The sequence below is a fragment of the Sebastes umbrosus genome, chromosome 15 (genome assembly GCF_015220745.1).
Source record: "Sebastes umbrosus isolate fSebUmb1 chromosome 15, fSebUmb1.pri, whole genome shotgun sequence".
In the NCBI taxonomy this organism is placed as follows: domain Eukaryota; kingdom Metazoa; phylum Chordata; class Actinopteri; order Perciformes; family Sebastidae; genus Sebastes; species Sebastes umbrosus.
In genome coordinates, this window is record NC_051283.1 from 9,090,568 (window position 1) to 9,108,712 (window position 18,145).

Sequence of the window (18,145 nt, forward strand, 5' to 3'; positions counted from 1 at the left end):
TTATCTGATGTGTGTGTGTTCATTCGAAGAAAAATCAGAACTTTCACTATTTTTGAGTGTTGGCTTTTACGGGATTTGGAAAGTGTGTGCGTGTGTGTGTTTGGAAAGTTTTGAGAAACTGAGCTGTCAGGAGAAAGTTCATATATGGGCCATATAATGGTAAAAACTCACTGTGTCAGTTGTGCACCTTAAGGAACATTTCCATACTCCAAAGTATGTACCATACAGGGTACTTTTCTGACAAATACCCCTATTTCCCTGTGTGTGTGTGTGTGTGTGTGTGTGTGTGTGTGTGTGTGCGTGGGTGTGTGTGTGTGTGTGTGTGTGTGTGTGTGTGTGTGTGTGTGTGTGTGTGTGTGTGTGCGCGCGCGTGCGTGTGTGCGCGTGTGTGTGTGTGTGTGTGTGTGATTCAACAAGCCATTCAGATCTGGCTCCCCTTCATATGTCACATGCAGGCTCATTAGAATATATCACCGACAGCTTGAGAACTACCTTTGCAGCGTTTCAGACAAAGGGTGAATACAGGCATACCAGACAGACAATATAAGAAAAATAATGTGTTTTTTTGTCATAAAGCATGTAGACATGTTCTAGTAGAAACCCAAAATTCAAGTATGAACCTGGAAAGGAGTATGATATGTCCCCTTTAAATAGTCTATAATGGACTTTTTCCGGCATATTGATGATTAATGCAACCATTTTAACAATAATGCATTTATAAATAGTTATATTAATCAGCTAATTCAACCGTTGCAACCCTTCCTTAGGCACCTGTGTCAGTGTGGGTATCGGCAGTGATCGGGGGGATATGATTTCTGTTTCAGTTGAGATTTGGGTGAAGTTATACATTAATTATAATTACTGTAACACCTTTTACATGTCAAATCTCTTCAGCCTGCGTCAGGATGCAGTAGCTCAGATATTGCAGAATGAGTAAACCACTTCACACAGTTTGAGCTTCTTTAAAAGCCAATGTAGGGAATTTATTTGATACTTACTGATAGTGATTCACTTTAACAGCTCTACACTCTTAGACAAACATCTTAATATCTTCCACATATACAGAAGCCTTCCCTTTTATGTGATGAAGTGGTCTAAATTAACAGCAATTAATTCAAATTGCCCACGCCGTGTGCTCATTTACAGCATCAGTGTAAGTGAATACCCTGCTGACTTTTTTATATATGCAGTGACACAAAATTGTGCTGTCAAGATGATGATTTAGACTCAACATAATATGGGTTTAATTGTGTTGTTTATGTCTTATAAGTTGTAGAGGCAATTTACACTCACTCAATAACTCCCACTCCCTATTCTCCACATAATAAACACTCAATAGTTTACTATTTAGTGGGCAGTAAATAAGGATTTCTGACACTTGTGAATCCTCATCAATTTGCATCATCACCTAAAGCAGGCAAGAGTCCTCCAAAGCCTCACTGTGGGCTACTTGGTTTGTGGTGGTTTAATTAATTGTAATTGTGGTTGGGAATATAGGAATACGGCACTGCTAAAGCACAATATCAACCGATATGATATGGATCCTGTTTTATTACCTGATCTTGAGGCTCCGTCTTTAAGAGGGTCCTTATATTAAAATCTATAGATTTAAAGGTCTCCATTGTTCTTTTATTGTCAATAAATCCAATGAAAAGACAAGATCAGCGATGTGTGAGTCCGTCTGTCAATACTTTCCTTTGAATAATCAACAACAACAACAATGGAGCTTTATATGACACAGAGGAATCAGGTTTATCAGGATCTGGATAAACACACAATATTTGTAAGTAGGATACATTTCATTATTGTTTTTGGTATTTTCATGGGATTTGTTGACAACAATAATATAGAATATCACTAGACTTATCCTTTACAGTAAGACCTTACCACACAACAAAACCTGGCTAGGGGTCATAATATAATATTATATCATACATATTGCACAGAGTGTTGGAGGAACAGGGTTCTTAATAGTAATCTTTTCTCTCTCACAGCAACACAGAGACCCTGATGCACACTTTTATAACTAGCAGACGTAACGCTATTCTTTTTGGTCTACCGAGTAATACAATAAATCAACTATAATTTATTAAAATTTCTGATGCACGAGGACTAAGTCCAAAAGGCGAGCACACATAATGCCTATTTTTAAGTCTTTACACTGGTTACCTGTTAGCTTTTGTATTGCAACAAAACCACTTTAGTCGGGTTTAAGCTGGGCAAACACTGTACGATTTTAGAAATGTTGTGTAGTTCCTACTCCTACTGTACGAGTAGCAGCCACGACCTGAGTGCTCACACTGTACAGAAACATGCTGCCTTCATCATCAGAGCCATCCTGTCTGCTGAAACATCAAAAAAAAAGAGGCGTCGGTGTATATGGACTCGCAGGTGGCTAGGAAGAAATATGGCAGATAGAATTGGAGGTAAGCTATAGCTACGTTTTACTATATCTATAATACATATAGCTATGCTCTGATTACTGTAAAGAAAGCATAAATAAGGCACTGACGTTGGGGAATCGGCTCGTGGCTGCGCTTCAACTATGCGAAAGCCTGTGGAAGGCCGACCTGACATGTCAGAAATTAACCGACTGTCCGACGGCCAATCGGGAGGAGTTAATCGGTCTTCAGTCCCCCATCCTCCCTGTACACTGCACTGCTAACGACGCCCAACGAAGTTGAAATTCAGTCGACTCAAAAATGCTAAAACTTCAGCCCACAAACGGGCTAAAATCCTACAGTGTATGCCCAGCGTTTGCTGGACCCATCCACCGCCCCTCCCACCCGCCCGTCGTGTGTCTTTTTGCTCTTTAAACTACGTCACCAAACTCCTGGTGCACTTTCTCGGAGCGTTTACTGTTGTCGCAGATGGATTTATATTACAGATAATGGAACGCCCGCTGCGTTTCATACTGTGCCTAAAGGGTGCCTTGTGCGGCCTCAGTATTTAACACAATGGGAGTGAGAATGTGCGTTGGTGTGTCTTCAACCTTCAATCTTGAAATAAAGCCCCATTTCACTCTCTGATTCCTGCCACACAGTCAACCATGTGTACTTCTGAACTTGTGACCCGCAGTAGCAAGATTGCAGCTAAGATATTATAAGTATTTTCACCTTGGAATACAAAAGTAATGGTAGGGTTGGAGATGTAATGTTCATAAACGAAATCAAAGGTCAAATCCCATAACGATTATGTTTGTAGCAGCACCGTGATGAAAAGATGTGTTGCTATTAGCAACAAATGCAGATGTCATAGCAAATACATCTGATTCGTGTAAACTGAGGTGGGAGATGAGTTATTGACGGTTTTACGCTCGATGGTTTCTGTAAGACAGCAGAGCTTCTAGAGCCACACATGAATATGGATTTATTCACACATTGTCCCCTATTGAATTCATACGTGTACATATTGATGTACGCCTGCCTGGTGAGTATTTAATGCAGTTCATCACTGTCCCGCATTAACAGGTCTGAAATCGACGGCATAATTCATCCAAGTGTTGCCAGGCAGGTTAACGAGGGCGGAAGCAGCATGGGAGATCAATATATTGATATGTAAAACAGAGGAAGACGACAAGTCATGATAAATGTTGTGTAAAAAAGCTTTCCTGAAGGACAGCAGCGTTAAATAAAATAAATACATAACTGCCACAATGCTACAAACTCAAAACAGCACTGATAGAAAAGCTGCTGCTTGTTAAGCTGAATTTTACACTTCAGCTGCTTAGAAAAACCTAAAGAGCACCTGGATGGGTTAATGTTAGCAATATTCAACTTGAATTCTGTTGTACTATAAAGGCAAATTTGTCTTTAATTCAAATCACTTTATTTTCTGTGAGGAACTTTGTTTGTGCAGTGGACAAACAAATAACACATCATTTTCTCATACTCTGTCTGAATAAACCTGTATTCACCCTCTGTCTAAAACGCTCTGCTTTAGCGCCTGTCTCTTTAAGGAACTGGGCTGGTATAAATAGTGACTGACTAATGAGGAATTGGGGACGGGTGAGCAGGAGGTCAGGTGACTGCAGGGCTAACGAGGGACAGGTGAAACTAATTAGGAAGTGAAGCGATCTGAAACGAGAGGAGGGCTGTATTCGAAACCGCCTACTAATTTACATACTACTGAGGAACGCAGTATGCAGTATACAGTACGTACTGCATACTGCGTTCCTCAGTAGTATGTAGTATGTAACGGTTAAAGTGATGTATTTAGCAGTATGCTAGACGAGACTTTAGCCTTTAAACCAGCTCTTAAAGCACAGGACAAAATAACAAACTCGTACCACTATTGCAGTATTATCGCAAAATACAACTTTGATTCTGTTTTTTATGTTAAGCTTGTTTACTTTATAAGATACTGCAGGTTTAAAGTATTTATTCTAACAGCTCATAATGAAGTGAGACAAACAGGATCATCAACGAGGAGAGACAGGAAATATAAAATATTGATGCACACAAGTTACGTTACTCAAACTGCTTTTTCAGTTACAGCAACTAAGCAGTGGACTGATCTCCCTACACATATTAGAGAAATGTTAAAAAGGGTCATGTTGTCTCAGCTGGAATCTCTCCGCCCCGTCAGAGGCTGCTCTTTACCTCTCCTCTTCCCTCGCCACCCTGCTGCTCTGTAGCCGCTCTGTGAGCGTCACTGGCCGGCTCTCCAGCGAGCTACGCCCGCGGGCGATTGTGGAGCTTGTTAACTCTAAAAAGGCAAATAAACACAGGTTCCTGTTAATTTATAATGGACATCTGTGTTGTGATATTTAAACAAACGATCCGTCAGCAAGGAAATAAAAGCCTCTGGTCTACAGACCGGTCTCTAGAGAGCTCCAGCAGCTCATAGCGGTCTCTGAGCGTGACTACCCGGCTCACTGGCAGCGACTCCGGCAGGCGCTCGCTGGCTGCCACAGTATTCTGTGGAGCTTCTAAAGTCCGACAACGGTGGAACAAATGTTCGATTCGCCATCTAGCTTTCTAAAACTGTCGATATTAATAATCTACACAATTGATTTCTCGCCTCAAAAACTTTCAGAAGTGAATTTAGTGATGAAATAGCTACAAAAAATGTAAAAAAACAAGCTGTTTTTGGCTGCTGTTGTTGTAACCGTAGCGCTTTGCATTGTGGGATACAGTAGGCGAGATAGACTGGTCCGATGCATACTGGAGATTTTTTCCAAATCAGTACGACATCCGGGTATTTTTGGCATACTGTAGATTTTGCTTTTGTTCGCATACTACATACTACATTTTGGCCAAATCAGTACATACTACTAATATAGTATGCTGTTTCGAATACAGCCGAGGTGAGCAACAAAATAAAACAGGAAACACCGAACATGCTGCCGCCCGAATTTTAACAGGCATCGAGCGAAACAAACACATTACTCCCGTACCAGCCAACTTACACTGGCTGCCTGTTTTTTACCGTATTGATTTTAATATTTTTTCTGATCACCTTTAAAGCATTAAATGGGCTTGCTTCAAAGTACATCAAGGATTATTGACCCCCTATGTGCCTGGGCGTTCCCAGCCTGGAGCCGGTGACCGGGCCTTTGCTGTTACTTTGGATAACTAACGCCACATCATTAGTATCTTTTAAATCCCTTTTTAAAACTCTCTTTTATAAAGTGTTTATGAATATTTAATATATTGCTGGATTTTATCATCCCTCCCTGGCCAATTTATATATATTTTTTAACTTACCCTCTGGTGTTTTTATGATCCCTCTGTTATTTGTATTTTATTTTATTGTTGGTGTAGTGTTGTTTTTTGTTTTTATCTGCTGTTTTTTCTGAAGCACTTTGTAACCTTCTTTTAAATAGTACTGTATAAATAAAGTTTATTATTATTATCATTATTAATATTAATAATGATAATAATAATAATACATTTAATTTTATTTTTTCTTAAGCACTTTTTAATGTTATTTCAAAAGTACTATATAAATAAAGTTCATAATTATTATTGTTATTGTAATTATTATTATTATTATTATTATTATTATAAGCCAAGATAAGAGATAAATAGGAAAGAAATACAAAATATTTAATAGCATGGTTCATGAAAAAGTGTTGAATCTGTGTGCACAGAATGTGGTGGTTCTGTACAAAAATAGGACGTTTGCTGAAGCTGCTGAAACATTGTGTTCCTGCAAGACTGTGACGTTTTTACACGGGAGCAGTGATGTAAAGCCGATAAAAGACGATCACAGAGAATAAATTGTCTCACTCTTTTCTCTGTTGTGTTTGTCTTTAATGAACACGTGATATAATCCATGCACTACACTGAAGACTTAATAGATGCCAGTTCACTTCAAAGCCGTCTAAGCTCTTCATATGCTGACGTCAATTCAGCCTCATTGTCGGCTACACTGATTGTTCTCTTCTATTCCCAAAAAAATATGACTTAATGGACGGACTCACAAATCACAAAAGGCCCAGTTAATTAAATGCATGGTCCAATGTTTCACTTTTTCAACTCCTTTTATTCCCCTCAGCAGTCAATAATGCTGCATTACAGCGAGTGGATTTCACTCCTCGCACGCTCGCACTCGCAGATGAAAAAGAAAGATATTCGATATCTAACGGAATCATTCATTAAACTCTTTAAATCCATGTCAGGAAAACAGCCACATTATCCATTATGTAACAGTCAGAATAGCATGAAAAATATCAAAATATACAAAAGATATAGTAGTAGAGAGTAGATTTTGTTAGATTTAATTTTTTTACACATATAAAAAAGGTACCAGTTGATAAATACAAATACAAATGTGACAGAGAGAGGTGCAAAAAACCTTCAGAGGGGCTTGATCAGGGCACTCTCCTTAATCAATTATAGAGAATAAAATATTAAAAATGATGGTAAAGAGAGAAAAGAAGAAGAAGAAAAAGAAAAGGATAAGATTACACACACTAGCAGACATCCATATATGCAAATAGACAAAGTGATGAAATAGAATTAAGATTTTCATTATTATATCATCTATAAAACAATCATTATTGCTAATCAATTTACAGAGATAATCCATAAGAAAAACATTGGAGGGATAAAAAACAAACCTTTAACGGCTTTCTTAAATTGTTCCGGGGCCGAGTTTAAAATATGAAACGGCAGAGCGTTCCATATCTCTAAATCAAACTGTAGCTGAGATGTTCGACACATAGGAGGTCTGAGTTTGTAGTTATTTCGAGTTGAATAATTGTGGAATTGTTGATTTATAGGAATACTGTTTATGGAAATATGAGGGAAGGGTCCTGTTCAAAGAGCTGTACACAAATAAAGCGATCTGAAGTTGGTTCACTTTATAAACACTGAGCAGCTCCTCCAAAGCTAGAAACAGAACAAACGTCTCTTATCACTGAATATATCAACACATTAGTGCTGACAATAAGGGTGTGTTTTAAAGAGAAATAGATTGAAATTCATAGGAAAAGGCTTATTTACATGCAAACATCAGAAGATTGGTTCCACTCCTATAATGGTCCATTAACTACCACCATCACTTCTAACTAGGGTGACCAGATTTCCCACTCTGCGAGGGACTGCACAGCATTTTTATCCCTTGTCCTACATCCCACATATTGAGACGATGTCCCACATTCTTATTGGCTCTAGTTGTCAAAATTCAAACCACTGCAGGACAGACGCTTTTTAAAAAATCTGGCATTTATCCAGTGGCTGTGGAGAAAGCAGGGAAGGCTGTCGTCACAGGGCTGTGTTTGCTGTCAAACTGCGCACTCGAGGGTCAAGCTGTGCAGATTTAGGCAGAATATGATGGAAACTACCACAAAGAAAGAAATGCAGCTACATTTGTGGGTGAAGCTGGTGGAAGGCAATTCTCAGAGTTTTGGGGAAATTTGCCAAACGACACAGTTCATGTGAGTCTCAGAAGAAAGATGTGTCTCAAAAAGAGATGTGCTGATCTGTGGATGCATTCAGGCAAACCATAGAGATGTTACAAGATATGGAGCAGAATAGAAATGTTTATTATTTAAGTCAGATAGACATTATATAAAAATTGTAGACTACCTCTCAGCCTTGGTAACGTGTCCGACATTGTCCCACACAAACATACTCTTTGTCTGGTCAGCCTAATCTTGTAGTGTACTGTTTAGCTGTAAAATGAAAGTTTGTGACCCGGCCGCCATGTTGAGATGAGTTGAGGAAATACTAAGCACCACCCACCAGCTGGAGCACAGCCAATAGGAACGTTCGCTCTCTGAAATGACCTGTGATTGGCCAAGATCTCCTAGATTTTTTAAAGACTGAAAACAGAGCCATGAGGAGGTGCAGAAGTCTAGTTATCTCTCAGAACACTTGAATTACAATATGCTGAAAGGTTATTATAGAATATTTTCCCAATGATGCCAAAAACGTTCTGCCTACTGAAGCTTTAACTATCACCCTCCTGCTTTCAGTATAACCTAAGCAACCCAAGGATTTCAATCTGTTCACCTATACTCTCAATAAGAAAGCATATTTCCCAAGATGTCAAACTTGTCCTTTAATTTATGTGGCAATAAAGACGTTTAAGTTAATAATAAATAAACAGCCGGTCACTGTTCCCATGAATCTGAGCTACCATACATCATCAGTGTGTCAGCTCAAGGTGTTGACTGTTGACTGACCTCCTTCTTGACTTATTCATGACCAAAACATCAACACAGAGCCGTCCTGACTGTAAAGAAAGAGGATACAATCTAAAAACTATAATGGGCAACGGTCTAATTTCAAGCCTCGCAATTTATCTTTTTAAAATGAATCTCCTCGCCTGTTTCCTCTAAGATATTGCACTGGAATATATTTGCTTATTAAGCACACTTGTAAAGGAATGTTTGATAGATTGAAATGAGATGTAGAGTGAGCAGCTGCTGGATGTAAATGACATACTGAAAGGCTCTCTGGCCAAATCAATGTGTCTCCATGAGGCTATAACGCATATACTTACCTAGGCATATTGAAGAACGCTGATGGATAATCCTGCGACAACAGAGAAGGAATGAAGGAGGTCACATGCCAGCAGGCGTAATTGAGCTGCAGCTGGTTGGAGGTTGTGATCTGGAGAGTCTGGTTCACACATGCAGGGACTAAATAATACGGTGCTTTTGACTGTATTTCCTTCGTATTTCTGCTCAGTCTGAGTAGAAGCTCACAGTGTCAGGTTGTTGCTCTTTTGTGTGTTTTGAGGGCGATGAAGGTTAGTTTGACATTTTTGGGAAATATGCATGTGTGTTTACACTTTACACTTTATTTCTTGTCTTCTTTTGCATTCCTCACATACAGTGCTCACCAGACTCTACAGTATTTTACTTGTGGCTCCAGATACCAACCAGTTTTCCGAAGCTGAAAACATTACCCAGCCATTGCCTATACTTTCTCCAGGAAACCTGCTGCGGCTCACTTCCATCCACATCTTCAGCTTTAGCAGCATGATCCTCAGATTCATCAGAGTCTAGACTCTATCAGGGATATTCCTGCGTGGCTCATGCTGTGACTACCCTCTAGTAGGAATAATCATTTCCTGATGAGGTCTAATCACTAAAGGCTCTTTATATCTGTTCAGCTTTTCCTTCTTACACTATATTGCGCCGCCTATATATATCACATTTATTCACTTCATTAACTATTAACTCTCCAAGCCCCATATTCAATTAGTCTCTCCTGATTGAAATATGAACAAAGAACTGAAACCTCTGATTGCTACTACTTTAGATATTACCGTGTTTATATGTAATATATTCAAAGCTGGGGCTTCTAGTAAGCCTTCAAATGCATAGATGTTTTATCTGGCCTGTATCAGCAGCAGTTCATTCAGGAGATTCTCCATTTCGGATGAACAATGATTTATTACATTGTGCGTGTATGACCAGGTGTCCCACTTTACGAGGGACTGCAGAGCATTTTTAATCCAGTCGTTTTTGTCCCACATATTGAGACGATGTCCAACATTTTCATCGGCTCTAGTTTTCAAGAGTCAAGCCACTCCAGGACAGACACCTTTTCTAAAATCTGGCTTTGTGAATAAAAGCAGTGAAGGCTGTCATCACGGGGCTGTGTTTGCTGTCAATCAAACTGCGCACACGTGGGTCAAGTGCAGGCTAACATTTCACCGTCTTTGGCGATTCTCAGAGAGTTTTTTTGCAGAATTTGCCAGTTATTTTTCAATTTCACACAGGGGGGAAAACGACATGAAGCGACACAGCTCACGTGATTCTCGCAAGAAAACGTTTGGCTCAAAAAGGAGATGTACCTGCTTTATGTTCAAATACACCATAAAGCAGGGTTTGCTATAGGGCGTGGTTACCTTGTGACTGACAGGTCGCTACCACGGCGTTGTCCGGTCTGGGAGTTGTCTGTGTTTTCGTCTTACAACTTTAACCCTTTTAAAGTGTGTTTTCACTTCATGAATTAATTCTAACCTTTTTGGTCGCCTAAAAATGTCTTATTCAGCGTTCGTTGTACTAATATCCATTCTCTTGAGTTGCTTCTGGTTGCAAAGCACCAAGATGGCGATGGCCAAAATGCCAAACATGAGGCTTCAAGGGGAATTGAGACATGGGTTTTCTGTAATAGCGTCTGAGAGCTGAGGAGTGCACGGCGGTGCAGTGATTGATCACCAGCCGTGATGGCACTCTGCTGTGAGGAGACAAGTAGTAACACCCATCTCGTCTCTCCTGCCTCTCCCCTCCAGCTAATGTCACGCTGCTTCATAACCGTCGGTCTCTGTTCTCCAGCTGCACACTTCAGACACAAGCAGACGATGAGGAATTCCCCGTGGGAAATAAATGCTACATTAATGAGTAATTGAACAGGAGTTATTTGCTTCTCAGGATTGCATCTGGCATGAAGAGGGTATCTTCCTAGAATCTGTTTTCTTTTCTTTTCACAGCTCACTTCAGACTTAGTAATTCAGGTGGAAGTAGTTATAGAATTTTAGGAAGCAGCTGAAATCTGCAAAATTTTTCATGACTTTGTGCCAATTTGCGGTGCAGAGACGAATTCACAATGAGAGAAGTTTGTTCGTTATTAATATTTTACACTTCAGTTCTGTTGTTTTGTCAGTGTTTTTTTTTTTTTTTACTTCTTATAAAAACTCATTTTATTGAGCTCTGCATTAGACTTCAGCAGATGTGCAGAATGTATTGGGACATTTACAAAATTATTATAGTCTGTCTCTTTATCAAACACTTAAAATTGTCTTGTCTTCACTCTTCTATGTCTACGTCTGTATTTTGCCCCTCCCTTAACTTATTTGGTATTTTCTTCAAAAATAAGAGGAGTACGTTTTAAAAATATGTAATTATACAATTTCTAATGAAGTCATTGAATGGGTTTTTTATGATCACAGTCAGGCTGTTTTCATATACTGTTTGTAGCTATACTTATGAAAAGTAATGTGTAAAGTGTGTGTAAAGAAAATCAATTCATGTGTAATTCACTTAATTGTGAAAAAGGAAATATAAAGAGAGGCGAACGCCACATTGGGGACCAGGTCGGGATGAAAAGGTGGGTCAAAAAAGAGCGGACTTTCGTCCAGGAGACCAGCGTTCGTGTCCCGTGTGAAACCAGATGTCAACGTTAATGTATTTGTCAAATAACTTTAGTAACGCCACTTCCGGGGTTATTTTAAGCCAAACCACGATCTTTTCCTGAACCTAACTAAGTAGTTTTGTTGCCTAAACCTAAGGAAGTTGTTTCCTGTGAAGACAGAAGTTTATTTTGAAAAGACTGTAGGCATGTAACAAATGGAAATTGACACATTTTGATGGACATATGAAGAAAAAGAAAAACGCATTAATGAAAACTATCTTTCAGAGGTTGTAGCGGGATCATTTTTAAAGCTGAGCTGAAGATACTGGTATCATATGAAACTATAATATATACCTAAGGAATCCACTGGTACCAACCATGCCATACTAGCTTGTCGCGAAGGAAGTTAAATAACGCTCCAAACTTGTGCTAAATTTTGGCGAGGAAAAACTGTCATGGTCATTTTTACAGGGGTCCCTTGACCTCTGACCTCAAGATATGTGAATGAAAATGGGTTCTATGGGTACCCACGAGTCTCCCCTTTACAGACATGCCCACTTTATGATAATCACATGCAGTTTGGAGGAAGTCATAGTCATGTCAGCACACTGACACACTGACAGCTGTTGTTGCCTGTTGGGCTGCAGTTTGCCATGTTATGATTTGAGCATATATTTTATGCTAAATGCAGTACCTGTGAGGGTTTCTGGACAATATTTGTCATTGTTTTGTGTTGTTAATTGATTTCCAATAATAAATATATACATACATTTGCATAAAGCAAGCATATTTGTCCACTCCCATGTTGATAAGAGTATTAAATACTTGACAAATCTCCCTTTAAGGTACATTTTGAACAGATTAAAAATGTGTAATTAATTTGTGATTAAATATTTGAACCGATTGACTGCCCTAATGAGAATATGTTGTCACAGTTCATGAGTCTTTATTTCCATTAAGGTCTATATTACTTGTTTTTCAATTTCAATAGATCAAAGTTGTAATTAATTTATCAATGTACTGAAAAAATGATTAATGGTGAATATGATAAAGTTTACACTTTTTGAATAATAAGCCACAAGAGCATTAGAGAGGTCCAACGCTGGTGTTGGGTGATGATGTCTGGCTCATGGTCGGCGTACCAGTTCATCCTTAAGGTGTTGGATGTGGTTGTGGTGCAGGCCGGTCAAGTTTTTCAACACCAAAATGGACAAAAATCACATTTCTGTACGGACCTGGCTTTGTGTACGGCGGGCAGTAGAGCTTTCTCTCAGTGGTTACAACAATGTTGTATAAAGTATCCCTGTATGTGTAGCATTTACATTTCCTTTACGGAAACTAATAGACCTAGACTATAGTCCAAACCATGAAAAACAGCCCCAGATCTAAAGATGTACATACAGTAGTTTTGGCCACAAAAAACCTGTTACATTTGAAAGTTACTGTAAGTATCATTCAAATTTTTTAAATATATATTTGTAATATATTTTTAATGAAGCACATTTTCAGGATGCATAACCTTTATGAACTGAAGTATTTAAGGTTTATCTACTTCTTTGTGTATTTTACTTGACTGAATTTCCACAATAAGTGAGTTTAAATTTAAATTGCAGTGCTGTGAACCGCAGATAGTGAGAACAATGTAAGACAAACAGTCTTCACTTTCACTTATTTGAACACACATACGTAGAAACTCTGACTGTGAATTTATCTCATTTCCCACTGAGTAAAATTAAAAGAAAATAGAAGTAAAAACAGCTTCCATAAGCTTCTGCACAGAGTTACACAAAGTACCGCAAATATGGTGCTTTGAGAGCTTTCACATTTAGGAGTCGAGTAAAATTACATTAATCACTGTGTAGCAAGGCGTGGACATTTTTCTTGGAAGCTCATTTTCTAAAAGGTAATTGGTAAATCTGCAAGCCTCTTTCTCTTAATGCCTGAGTGCTCATAAATGGTGATTTTCTTACTTGCCACAATTTTACATAAAACACTCGGTGCTCACATTTTAGCTGGGAACTAATGGGGAGGAGAGAGCAAAGCACTTGAAGACAAACAGAGTAGGTGCTGTGAGTTAAATTACATTCATTACAAATATTACAGGGATTATATTATATGTTAAGATTTACTTGATTAATACGCTATGTTTATGAAGCAAATTCATGTCAAATGTGAAAGGAACATGTTGCCATCTGTCACATCCTGTCATGTTACTTTATTCTTCATCAGATACAAGTTCATTATTTGGTCCTCAGACTCAAATATTATCCAGTAATGCTGAAGAGAGATTTGGGTATTTGGGGAGGTCATGATGGTTAAATTTCAGTGTTATTACCTTCTTCATCTGAGTTACTGGAAATGATTCCCCTGTAGTCAATTAAAAGACAATTGCTGAATAATTTACCAGATATTAGAAGCGCCTTACTTTAAAGGTCCAGTGTGTAGGATCTGGTGGTATCTAGCCGTGAGGTGAGTCGATTGCAACCAACTGAAGCTTCTCTCGTGTGCCAAGCGTGTTGGAGAGCTACGGTGGCCGACGCGAAAACGCGACTGGTCCTCTCTAGAGCCATTTGGAACAGAGATAGTGCTTAGAGTTTGTGTGTATGTGGGAAGTGAGTGGTGAAGCAAGAGAGAGAGAGCGGCAGCGACTGGAGCGAGTAACGTTATCGACTCCAGCCCAAACAGGAAAAGTTAACAGAGCTTGGTTTTTCCGTTCTAGGCTACTGTAGAAACATGATGGAGCAACATGGCGGACTCTGTGATGAGGACCCGCTCCCTATGTAGATATAAACGGCTCATTCTAAGGTATAGAAAACACTATGATTCTTATTATTAGGTGATTATACACTAAAGAAAACATACTTATTAATATTATATTCCATTTCTGCCAATAGATCCCCCTAACTGTTACACCTCAGTCCTTCAATTACTGGACATTGTCATTTTGAGAAAATACTTTTACTATGGTCATTCTATGGAAGTCTACACCCGACAAGATGAGAAAAAAATACACATGAAAATTGTGACATACTAAATCAAAATTAGAGATATACTTTGTCAAAATAATGTCAACACCATTTCATAATTCTGATTTAATATATCTGAATTTTGACTGTTTATTTCTTTCTATGATGCAGAACTTTTCATACATTTTTCTTTTCCTGGGACTTCCAGATCTTCTGTCATTAAGAAATCATGGAAGAAACTAGACATTTCCAGCCTATATTATCTTTTTTTTACAGGGTTACCAATAATTTCTTATACACATGCATGTAGAGAAATCTGTGGGATCTTCCAGGTGAAAATGATGTTTGTTTTATTTATTTTTTTAAACAGTTGTTAGAGTGACATTTCCCATTCTGAAAGAGAAATTTAATCATTTTATATTTCTGACCTCTTTGGTTCAATTACAGGTATACCATGAAACAGAGTGTGGAATGATCTGTTAAAGACAGTAATTTCCATAAAAATATGTTCCTATACCAGATTAAAAAAAAGCATTTTTCCACTACTGAAATTTTTTAGATGACATCTCTCGTACGAATGGGCACTCACTGAAATCCCACATTGCTCCATGCTATCAGTACGGCTAAAAGGCTTTAAGCTTGTAACGATTCCAGGTGAAGTGTACGAGGCCGCTGAATGTTAATGGACACTTTGTAGATTACTTCATTGATAAATTGACAGTTTTAAAGATGTGGGTGACATGCAGGGCGAAAGTTATAAATGGTTTATAATGGGAGATACTATGTGAGAAACGTGTCGCAGGCATTTTATCTGCATAAATTGGATTGGAGAAGGAGCCAACCATCTGCTTTAAGCTGAAATGCTTTCTGCTGACCATGCATGGTCTATTGAACAGAGACAAACATGGGAGTTCGCGGATTACATCCTCTCTTTTCTCCTTAACACTTTGCTTTGACCTAATTGGAAAAATACCAAGAGGTGAAAGAAAAACGTGCAGCCGCATTCATAAGACAATGGGAAAACAAGACTAAGGGGCTGAGCTTAATGATTTGAGCTGATGGGGATGTCATAAGTTTTGTCGATATTTGGTCATAAACCAAAGTATTGAACAAAGTGAACATTTGACCTCATGATGGCGTTAGATGAAAAGTCAGAAGATCTCCAAAGTAATTAAGATTCATCCTCTGGGAACCACAAATGTCTGTACAAATGCTGCCTTCAAATGAAGCTTGTGAGCTTGTGTTTACAACATGGGAAGTCATGTACACGATATGCTCGGCATTCAAGTGGTTAAGTCGTGGAAACACCGCTGCTAATTAACGGCAATATTAACGTTACTGTCGGCGTCCAGAAGCCACAGAGGTTAACAATTTAGCAAGCGAGCAAGTAGGTAACGTAATGCAGGAAATGCAAAGGCATAATGACAGAGGAAAAAGATGAGGCCGTTGGGAATATCAACATTTTCCTCAGACATATTATAAAATTACAAAGAAAAACAATATTCGACTAAAATTACAATATATTCACTTATTATGAACCGAAAAATGAACTCCCATGGGCTCCGACAACATCAACAAACAAACAAATTTGAAGGCACCAAAAATATTGTGCCAATCCATTTGGTAGATGTTGAGATATTTCACTGAATTAATGAAAGTTTTGACCTCCTGGTGCGAGATGAAAAGTCAGAGAATCACTGAAGTCAGTAGGATGCATCCTCTCCGGACCACGAATGCCTGTACTTTTTACTCTTATTTATTGTATGCCCTGTCTTATTTTATGTACTTACTTCTTCTGTTAGAATCTGTGCTGCTGTGCAACTGCAATTTCCCCACGGGGATAAATAAAGTGCTGTCCTATCTTATCCTATCCTACTAAATTTCATAGCAATCCATAAAAGAGTTGTTGAGATATTTTGGACCAACTGACCGACGTTGCCATCTGTAAAGCCACACAGCTAGCATGGCTAAAAACCCAACAGTACCAAGAGATAGTGACTGAATTCACAGGAATTGTAAAATTGCAATATCTTCCTTCTTTTCCTAAAAGGATTATGTGTTCCAGACGGAAAGAAGACAAAGAAGCTTTGATGTCCAAAAGCTCTTATCAGTGCTGCCACTTAGACTTTTGTGGAGTCCAAAAGACCACACAAAGTGTCAAAAATCCTCCAGCAGACACGATCACAGACTGTCGGATTCGTAATGCAACCCAACAGAGCGTGACCTTTAAGGATGCAGTTATGGAAATAAAAACTGACTGACTCAGAACTTGCCATTGTGAGACAGTGTGTTTTGCCTCAGGAAATTGTGCGGTTTTATCTTCAGAAATACCTGATGACTACTCAATCAGGCTTTTAATCAACCCTGTATTTTTCTCTAATATCACAGTTTCTGTTCCTGAAGGACAGACGGTCTGTGCACCTCACTGATAACAAAACCAGTCATTACAGCATAATGAGCTTGAGCCAGACGATCAGGACAGGTTCACATCAAGGTGATAACTTCACAAAGCAAATCCGTACACAGCTACTTATCAAAGAACTTGATTATACATAAATATAGATGGACATTTTTCAAAGAGTGATGTCTCTTAAGAAACGCATAATGTCTCAAGTTAATATCATAAATTACAATTATTATGATGAGGTCATTTTTTTTATACAAAACAACAGTCTCTTATGGAAACAAGGGGAATTCACAGTGCCTTCAGCCAATTAGAAGTATGATATCAACACACAGGTGTTATGTCAGACAAAAATCAACTTGCTGTAGTTGGGATGTGCGTTTTCCAATCTGTAGCTAAAATGCAGATTTATTTAATTCGGGAATAAATAAATCATCGCAAAGCCGAAAACAACCTACGTAAAAGACACTATTGACAGTACGGTTATTTGAGAAACCAAAATGTGAATATTTCACAACATAAATTAAATAGCCAGACACTTCTTATCGAATCAACAGCAGAATTAAACATCACCAAAGCAGACAACACAGATGTATAAACAATATAAACTCCACAGCGACTGCAGCCACAAACACACAGTAAAAGAGAGACTGCAGAGTTTTTACACACTGCGTCACACACGCAACGCTACGTTGCTAGGCAACGCAGTGGTTGCTGGTGTTTTCATCAGTGGTTCTCAAACTTTTTCATGTCAAGGACCCCTAAACTAACACAAATTAGACCATGGACCCCCATTTGATTAGATTTTGTTGCAAGGGGTCCTCTTGCTGATAGGACTTTTGCTTTTAAATGTTTTATTACAGAAAGTGTATTAAACCAATAGTCATACATTCTGTCATTGTGATACTTATGGATGGAATTATAATTGAAATGAATAATTCCCCTTTTCGCTAAGGACCCCAGACTCCACTTTTAAAACCACTTATCTAGAGAATGAGTTCAGTGAGTTTGTTGTACTCACCAGTCTGGACGTCATTCTGAGTCTTGTGCACTGTGAAGTCCTCCTCAATTTGCTCCAGGTTCAACAACTCTGCTTGTTTATTCTCAAAGCATAATATAACCAGTCCACTCAGCCTCTGTGGTTCCACTGTGTGCCTCAAATTCAAAATAGTTTTAGCTGAACGAGGCTCTGCACTCACATTAGGGACCAGTGAGTGAGGACCCGAACACAGACACAG

General features: G+C 38.6%; 1 long non-coding RNA gene across 1 annotated transcript in view; it reads right to left on the reverse strand.

Moving 5' to 3' along the window:
• LOC119503681 overlaps window positions 1-18,116 on the reverse strand; it is a 95,580-nt gene extending 77,464 nt beyond the window's left edge. The window contains exon 1 of the long non-coding RNA XR_005210368.1: window positions 17,929-18,116. This is a non-coding gene — a long non-coding RNA (uncharacterized LOC119503681). The remainder of the gene's footprint in view (window positions 1-17,928) is intronic.
• Between the last annotated feature and the right edge of the window lie 29 nt (window positions 18,117-18,145).